Source organism: Lygodium microphyllum, chromosome 4, assembly GCF_053477565.2.
Source record: "Lygodium microphyllum isolate KBCC chromosome 4, Lygodium_microphyllum_v1.1.10, whole genome shotgun sequence".
NCBI lineage: Eukaryota > Viridiplantae > Streptophyta > Polypodiopsida > Schizaeales > Lygodiaceae > Lygodium > Lygodium microphyllum.
In genome coordinates this window covers 13,292,089-13,302,406 of record NC_141138.1, presented here as the reverse complement: position 1 = coordinate 13,302,406, position 10,318 = coordinate 13,292,089, and positions in this window count along the sequence as shown.

Here is a 10,318-nt window from a genome sequence, read left to right as displayed (position 1 = left end):
TGCATCCAATGTAAACATTCTGCCCTTCTTCTTTCCTTTTGCTATCAAGCGACCTTTATTTTTCATATCCTCAACAAAGCATCCATGAGGATTAAATCTGACCTGCAAGCCCTGCTCAACCATTTGACCAACAGAAACCAGATTCTTGGTGATATTCGGGACATGAAATACATCGGACAGGTATTTCTTTTTCCCATCCTGCATAGACAAAGGAATTTTTCCAATCTGCACAATAGGATGTGCAGTATCATCACCAGTCTCCACAAATCCTGGTTTTTCCATTTTCCTTGCATCCTCCATCCATTCTGCATGACCTATCATGTGGTTTGATGCACCTGAGTCAACATACCATACATCATTGCTTTCTTCTGCACTTATCACAGAATTGTTCATGTGCTGCACCATAAACAAATGCTCATTTCTGTCATCACCCTGTCTACTAGAAGATGCATAATTCCCTTGTTGCAGTTTTCCATTCATGATGTCATTCTGCTTTTTATAGCAGTCTTTAGCCATATGACCCATTTTACCACAGTAGTAGCATTCAACATTATTGTTTGCATTTTGGCCTCTTTGCCATCCACCACGACCTCTTTGGCTCCCCCTGCCTCTAGAGTTACCACGTCCTCCTCCATAGGACTGATTTTCTTGAGTTTGCTACATATTTTGATTTCTACCATGGCCTCCAAATCGGCCTCCTCTACCTCTGCCTCTACCTCTTCCAGCATTTGAGTAGAAGACAACTTCTTTTGAAGTTCCTCTTGAAGAAGATGCACCACCATTTCTCTGCTCCTCAGAAATTAGAAGAGCAATCAACTCCTCAAAGTCAGGAAATCTTTCACGAACGGAAATGGATGTTCAAAACTGTGCATAATCCTTTCCTAGACCATTCAAGGTCACGGAAACTAAATCATCATTTTCCACTGGCGACCCAATGGAAGCAAGTGCATCTGCAATCTTCTTCACCTTCATGTGGTAGTCATTGATGCTCATATTTTCTCTTTGCACATTATGCAACTCTTGCTTGAGCTGCATTTTCCTGGCTTGCGTATTTGTGCTATACATTTTTGACAAAGTATCCCATGCCTCCTTTGGCATACTTGCATCCTGAATATGCACAATCATAGAGTCTGAAATACTGATAGACAGCCAGTACATAACTTTCCTGGCTCTCTCATGCCATGCTTTGAATGCCTGCATTTGCTGTTGATTGGGAACATCAGGAAGAACTGGTTCTTCTTCATTTCCTGCAACAAACTCCCAATATCCTTTTCCCATAAGGAAATTCGTCATTCTAAACTTCCATGCTTGGAAATTGTTCTTGTCAAGCTTTTCAGTGACAATCTGTGAGAGAGAATCAGACGCCATTACAGAATATTGCAAAAAGTTCTGTCACTGCAAAGAACACAGCTTCAGCCTCACAAGGGCAAATCTGCAAAACTGGCGAAAGTGGTATTTGACCACACAGTCACTTCCTAGTGATGATTTTGCATAAACAGGAACCAAGGATGATTCTGTAACTCCCAATGTCTCTGCACATAAGCATACGATGCAATTTCTACAGTAACTTTTCACCGACCTGTAGAACAGTGGCTGCACAGCATAAAACTGGGCTTTTTCCTGAGTGCATGCAGAAAACTTCCGCCTCCAAAACAGGCCCCGAAATGGCCTCAAATCAAAAAAACAAGATCGCCAAGGGCTAAAGCCCTTGCCCGCAGCATATACTGCCCTTTTGCTTCACCGCGAAGGGCGTCTCAACCTAAGACAATGCACTCCTGTACTTTCCGACTGTGCTACCTGCAGAGATTTGCTCCCAAAACAGAAAATGAAAGCAACACTGCTCCTCTTACCAGAACACCGCGAGCTTGGCTTGCTTTCTTGAGCTCCTTACCACGAACAAGGCTCTGATACCATGTCAAGATTGTGGGAGAGAAGGAAGGAGTCTCACTTGTAGCTTTCTTGCTTGCACAATGGGGGAATACACACAGAGGTGGAGGCTGAAAACAGTTTTTCTCTTCTTAGTTGTGTAAGCCAAAAGAACTCTCATACAAAGAAATAGAAGAACCCTATATATGGGTCTCAAACCAAACTCAACTAACTAAGGTGGCATACTAACCAAGCCACGAACTAGAGTAGATAAGGATAGCTATCATGTAGCTATTATTCATGGGCGGTATACCAACCGCATCTGCAACTAACATGTCGGTGACATGAATGCACAACGGTCACCCTGGCATATCACAAGTGGAGCTCGATATCTCAACAGATTTCTCACTTTATGTGAGAAAAACAAAGAAATGTATTATGCTGCTTGTCATTTATGTTCATGATTTGATTATGACAGGTGATAGTGATGAAGATATCCTTTATGTGAAAATGCTATTGAAGCAAAAGTTTGAGATGAAGGATTTGGGAGAGCTACGTTATTTCTTGGGCATTGAGGTGATTAGATTACCAAGTGGGATACGGCTCTTGCAGAGGCAGTATGGATTGGACATGCTGTCCAAATATGGGATGACAGGCTGTAAGCCTATTTTAGTTCCTTTGGAGCAGAATGTGAAGCTGAGCGCAGATGCAGGTGAGCTTCTCGAAGACCCTACTATGTACAGACGCATAGTAGGAAGTTTGATTTATATGACTATTACCAGGCCATATTTGAGCTATGCTATTGGATTGGTAGGTCAGTTTATGCAGGCTCCAAGGAAACCGCATTTGGATGCGGCTAGACGCATACTCATATATGTGAAGTCCACATTGCAGTATAGACTATTTTATGAGACTGGGGTTCAGATACAGTTGTATGGATACACTGATGCTGATTAGACTGGTAGTATTTTTGATAGACGATCTACCAGTGGATAGGTGTTCTCATTTGGGAGTGGTGCAGTCACTTGGAGCAACAAGAAACAGCCTATAATTGCCTTGTCGAGCACAGAGGCTGAGTATAGGGATGTAGCAATGGTTGCATGTGAGGTAGCTTGGTTGCATAAGCTACTTTATGATATGCATTAGCCTATAGATGGGCCAGTTGTCATTTATTGTGACAACATGAGCAGTATACACTTGGCAAATAACCCAGTCTATCATGCTAGAACAAAGCACATTGAGGTGCATTATCACTATGTGCGGGAGAGGGTTTTACTAGGTCTTATTGATCTAGTTTATGTCAGCACAGAGGATCAGGTAGCTGACATATTCACGAAGGCATTAGGCGCAAAGAAGCTACGCAAGTTCAGAGACCTACTTGGTATGCAGGAATTGGGATTTAGCTTGAGGGGGAGTGTTGAGATATCGAGCTCCACTCGTGATATGCTAGGGTGACCGTTGTGCATTTATGTCACCGACTTGTTAGCTACAGATGCGGTTGGTACACCGTCCATGAATAATAGCTAGATGACAGCTATCCTTATCTACTCCAGTTCGTGGCTCAGTTAGTATGCCACCTTAGTTAGTTGAGTTTGGTTTGAGACCCATATATAGGGTTCTTCTATTTCTTTGTACTAGAGTTCTTTTGGCTTACACAACTAAGAAGAGGAAAACTGTTTTCAGCCTCCACCTTTGTGTGTATTCCCCCATTGTGTAAGTGAGAAAGCTACAAGTGAGACTCCTTCCTTCTCTCCCACAATCTTGACAGCTGCACTATATATTTTTTAATGTACATTGAAACACTCAAATTAGATGTCGCATATAAAATTTAGATACGAAGATTCTAAACCCCTCATCACCTTTAGACTACATCCCCTCGAGAATTCCCACTCCTCCATTGAGACCTCTGTCCCTTCGCGAGACGCTGCGGTCAAAGCTCCATGCAACCATCACGTTGATATGAACCGTAGCATCTCCTTCATGCCTTTGGGATATCGAATCGATCGATGACGTGTACTACGTTGGAATTCAGCTCGCGCTTCCTCTCGATCTTGCCTAGCGATCTGGTACTTGGTGATCCACGTCTCCATAGAGGCATGGTGCAACATACAAAAGTGATTCACCTTCTCCTCCATTGAGGCATCCATTCTTTTTTCTACCCCATTTCCAACCACCACATCTCCAGTTAGTCTATCATCGTCCTTCAGTGACCATAGCATTTCATTGTCTGGATCCATCGTTGGTAGCCATTGTGAAATATGCACTAGTGCCTTAGACACCAACCAACCTTCAGCCATGCTACCTTCTGGCCGAGCTCGTTGTCGCACATTGCCTTTCAGGGTTTTCATGAAGCGCTCCAAGAAGAACATCCATCATGTATGGACAGGTCCAGCAATCTCCACTTCATCTATAAGATGCACAAGAAGGTGGATTTGTATCGTGAGTATGCTGGTGGGCAGGTATTTCTCAAAGAGACAGACCGTCTCCATTGCTCTCCGCCTCACGGATTCAATAGAGGACGTCTTAATCTCCTTCTGTGAGATCCATTACACCAAAGTTGACAACCTGTAAATGGCCCCGCGTATTTTTGGAGTAAGACATCCTGCGATCGCGATCGGTAGTACAAATTGCAACAAATGAGAAAGCATTATGAATAATGGCTACACTCCAAATAGCAAAATGCACACGCCAATTACAATCCATTCATAGTACAAACCTGACATATCTTATGCCAGTCATGGGATTTTAGCCCTGATAATTGGTCGTCTTTAGAAAATGCGGACATGAGAGAACGCATCATACCCATTGGAGTGTGGTTAGACTTGATTACTTGCTTCACAATGCGCTCTTCTTTAGTGGACAAAACCCAAGGAGCGCGAGGAAGCTGCACGCAACCATCAGCACTCGACTGCGGCCAAACCGTCTCCATCTTACCTACCTCCTTAAAATCCATTCGTGCCCCTATAGTGTCTCTCTTTCCTGTGATGTGGTCCCATAGCAAGCTGCCCACATTCTTGAAAATATGCATGGGATCCAACAAGTGGTTGACCTGTAAGTGGGTCCAATATGGAAACTCGTAGAAAACTGAGAATCGCCGCATTCCATTTGGATGTGACTCTGCGTGGACCATTTTCAGCTCGTACCAGCTTGCGGCATTCATACGTGTTGGAGGTCGTCCAAGGAAACCTTCCCTGAGTTCATGATCCTCTGGCAAGAAAGCACCGTGTCCTTGATATACCATCTTCTTCATGGTTTGTGACTTTTGAGAGTCTAATTGTGGCTCACACAATGGACATGCATGATAACCTGAGGTAACCAAACCTGTTCCAACACCACGACCCAGTGAATACTTGCTTGAACGAGATAAAATATAGATATTACAACGAGAACGGAGGCCTGCTCACCTGAGCACTCTCGGAATCCCGGAAAGTCATGCATCGTCCACATGAGAATGGCTCGAATATTGGCTGACCGCCGACCATCGCACTTGCTCATATCTTGCACGTTGACCCCCTCCTCCCACAAAATCTTAAGCTTGTCGACTAATGGACGAAGATATACGTCCATATTTTTGACTTTGAAGCGGTCGGATGAGTAAGCTAAGGATGAGATGTCCTTTCTTCGTAGAAAGCCATGGAGGGATATTGTAGTTGACAAGGACTATAGGCCACACACTGTAAGAAGTTGTGTGCAGACCGAATGGGTTCACGCCATCCATTGCAAGACTGAGCCAAAGATTCCTTGGCTCTTGGGCAAAGCCTGGGAAGGTAGAGTCAATGTGGCTCCATGCGCGTGAATTCGTCGATATTCGTTGAACTCCATCCGTGGACCTATTCTGCGAATGCCACGTTGTCAAGCTCGCCATGCTGGACGTACGAAACATGTGGTTTATGCGGGGGATAAGCAGAAAGTGTCTGAGAACTTTTTGAGGAATGGTTTGCCTTTGCAAGTCCTGTCGATACCTATGAGTACCACACTTTGGACATGTCTCCATAGTCTCGTATTCTCCTCGAAACAGTATGCAATCTTTGATACATGCATGGATGTTATTGTAGTCCATGCCAAGCTTTCGTAAAACATGTCGTGCATCATTACGAGACTTAGGCATGGTATTTGCAGGTGATAATATATGATATTTCAATAACCTAAAATTTTTTATAAACACCTTGAAAAAGCACAAATATTTGTAATAATAGTGTCGAAAAAAAAAATCAACGATGCGTATGTATAAGGTACCTGAACAACTCGGTCACACTCGTATCGCTCCACCCATATTTTGCTTGCACACTTAAGAGTGCAAGTAGTGTCTTCAGCCGAGACACTCGGCACCCATCATATAATGGTATGGATGCTTTCTCTCTAAGCGGATCAGAAGTCTCGACATCCATGGGAATCAATGCATCAATCATTGTCTCCATCTCAGGCTCCAAGATTGTAGGTAGGTCTGGAAGATTGCTTGTCTCCTCTCGCATTGACGGTATAGATTGGCCTTGCAAGTGGTGGATTGGCTCTTGCACTCCATCCATCGCATGCCCACATACTCTTCTAATTGGCTACAAAGGGTGCACTCCTCCTTGGGATGAGACATCACCTCCCTGGATAGAAAATTTGCCACAGCGAGACCCAATCTTATTCTATATGGTATTCAATTAGCTTGCGAGTACGATGCATGATTGATATTAACTTCAAATTACCGTTTACTGAAAATCCGCAATCGCCTGATCAATGATCTCAGATTGAAACTCGCCAAATTGTCGTACGTGTTCTATAGACAATCGGCGCTTTTGTCTAATTGCCAGCTTGCATTGAGAGCAAGGACATGGGACACGCTGATTAAGATACGCCTCGCGATCTTGAACAACAAGACCTTCTTAGTTTTTCATTTTGTCTACATTACGACAAACAATTTGTTTTTGTTATCATTCTTTTCTTTTCTTAGATTGTTATCCTCTCCTTCCATCTCTCTCTTTTTCTATGACCTAGCATATAGTATCATAGAACACTAGTTTTTAGTACCTAGTACTCGGTACCTAGCACATAATATCATAGCATCTTAGTATCTAGCACCTAGTACTCTAGTATCATAGTGCCAAGTACCCAGTACTATGATACTATGTAGCAAGTGCTAGGGTACCCTCTCTTTCTCTCTTTCTCACCCTAGGTTTAATGATTTTTATCTCTTTTTCTCTCTCCTCTCCATCTCATTTCCTTTTCACTCTCATTTCCCTTTCTCTCTTTCTCCCTCTCTCATTTCCTCTCCCTCTCTCACCCTCACCCTCTCTTTCTCTCTTTCTCTATTAGGTTTAATGATTTTTTCCCATTGCAAATGCTATATCAGGATGAGTGACTATCATGGCATATATCAAACTACCCACTGCATATGCATAAGGGATCTTGGCCATCTCGGCCTTTTGCTCACCAGATTGTGAAAAATCAACCTAACTGATCTTCACATGTGAATATAAATGATAGACAATAGGCTTAACACCCTACAAATGAAACCTCTCCTTTTGGATGTACTCCTTTTATGATAAGTATAGGAGCCCCTTAGAGCGATCGAGTGCATAATGTGTATCCTAAGAATATGTGAGGTCGCTCCCATGTCCTTCATCTCAAAGCTCTTCTTGAGTTGACCTTTCAAGGTATACAACTCATCATGAGCACTCCTAGCAATTAACATAACATCCATATAGAGGATTAAAATCATAAGGTTGCCATCACGAGCCTTCTTTGTGTATAAACATGAATCCATATCATTGTGGGAATATCCATGTGAATGCATGAAGGCATAAAACTTGTGGTACTGTTTCCTAAAAGGTAAGGCCATAAAGGCTCTTCTTCAATTTGCATACTAGGTGTTCATTGCCATGTTTTGCAAGGCCCTAAGGCTGCTCTATGTAAATCTCATCATGCAAGTCCCCATGAAGAAAAGCCGTCTTGACATCCATCTGATAAAGATCCAAGTCAAGTTGAGCAACCAAAGCTAGTACCAAGCGTAGGGTAGTCATCTTCACAATAGGAGAAAAGACTTCATCAAAGTCCACACCATGTTTCTACTTGAAGCCTTTAGCAACCACTCTGACCTTGTATCCCCGCTTGGGGCATCAAGGGGTACTTTTCAACTTATACACCCACTTGCATAGCAAAACATGCATGCCATTAGGCAAAGGAACTAAATCCCATACATGATTTTTCTGAAGTGAGTCATACTCTAACTGCATGGCCCTCTTCCAAGAGTGACTATCACCTCTAGGCATAGCCTCATCATAAGTAAGAGGCTCACTAATATCTGTCACATAATCCAGAGAGGGCTCAAACCGTGCAAGCTATCATCTATCTCTAGTAGATTGCCTCAAAGATAACTATGGGGCATGTACATCCTATGGAGGATCAGGGACCTGGGCCACTTAGGCATCAATTGTGGTGCAACAAGCTGTCTAGCTAGCCACATAGTAATAGAAGGCTCCTCCTAAAATATCACCCTATGTAGCTCAATGACATGCTTAGGTTGCTTATGCATTTCCTCCGCATTTAAAAAAAAACATCATGGCTATGGATAACCTTTCAAGCCTATTGAGAGCTGAATTTTAGAGCACAAAACTGGTCCTAGATCCATAATAGAGGCATTTTTGGTGAAAAATGTGTCAATCACGAATCTAGGAGCTAGAATTTTCCTAGGTGCATTATTTCGACACCAGAAATCCAATGCAAGTATCTATTTGTTGATTGGAGTTTGTTTGACCCCCCATTTAATAGCCGCAAGGTTTGGCGTTATGAAATAACTACTAGATCCAGAAGCTAGAACATAAGTGACAAAGGCCAAAGTAATAGATTTCAATACTAGAAAGCTACCTATCCAATTGAATCACAAATTTGAGGTCATTTTCCCCTCCGTTCAATCTGTAACCACTTACAAGATAGTGTGAATGCAAAGAAGTGAACTAATTTTTTTTGTAAGTTATAAGTTAATTAAGCTTAGAAGGAACTAAAAGGAATGAAACATCACAAAGGAGGGAGGGGCACCATTTTTTCAGTGCCCCATTTTTCCCTTTAAAAATTGAGGTTTGCAATTGTTGGCATCAAGCTTCATACTCCTAGCCATGGATTCCTTGAATTCTTCACTCCCCATCGCAAAAAACAGCAAGCAAGTTGATGCATTGAATGAAAAGATAGAAATTCAATTTTTCTCTCTCCTCTTTCTCTCTTGCCATAAACATGGTTCATATAGAATGAGAGGAAAAGGGAAAATGGGTGCCATTTCATGATGAGATATGATGAATGGAACAAGAAAGTGCAAAGGAGGCGTCAACCACTATAAAAGATCATCAATAGCTTCTCATTTTTGAAATATGATGAGATGCATATACAGATTATAGCATAAGCAATCTTTCATTGAATTTTATGATGAATATTTTTTTCTTATGATGGAAAATGATTAGAAATGGTTGAATATGCTTGAATATATTTGAAATCATAGAATAATCAGTAATTCACATCATGGAAGTCAAAACCGTAAAACTTGTAATGTAAGATTTAGTAGAAAAATGATAATTTTATGGATTTTTAAAGTTTAAATGGTGTTCTTATAGAGTTATATTGAATATAATGTTGAATCACCATCCATATAATCTTTATAATTTTGAAAATAAAAAACCAATAATTAATATTAAAATAAATAATAAAAATCATTAAAATGGATTTTTGATGAAACTTTTTGTTTTTATGTGTAAAAATTTACTATAAACTAGTTATATGTGGTGGATGTATGGTAAAGGTAAGGTATGGGGATTTGTATTAGCCTACCTCCATCTTTATGTGAAAGTGTATGTATACCACTTTTCTATATGGAAAAAATGACATGAAACGGCTACTTAAACAGGTGTACAATTGCAAAACCTAAATAATAGGCAGAAAATGAATTATGAAAAGTTAAGTATCAATTAAATTTTGATTTTTATATATATCATGATATATAAAACTCACTTTATTTAAGTTTAAAGGAATAATGGCATGGATTGGTCTAGTGTTGTTTCTAAGCAGCGGAACAATTCATTAGAAAGGAAATTATTGAAAGAATATTTTTCACACGACACTGTATGGTTGCTAAAACTATTGACCAATGATGAGAGTATGAGGATCCCTAAGTTGTAGGATATTATGATTATCTTTGGGGATCGATTAAGTGAGGAAACAAAATTATCTCCTAGAATGCTTTAACAAAAGAGTAGACAATGTTACGCTTGTGTTATATGTTTAGACGGCACAAGAGGAGAGAGAAAGACTGAATTTCCATCTCTACATTCCTCACGTGGAGACTGGCGATAGGGAGCAAAAAAATGGAATATCGCGCTTGCATATTTAATTCTATGGGTTGCTTGTTGCCTCCAAATATCTATCTCCCCACAATTGTGATGGCGCCTTCTTTGTGCTGAAAAAATGCCCCCCCTCGGTG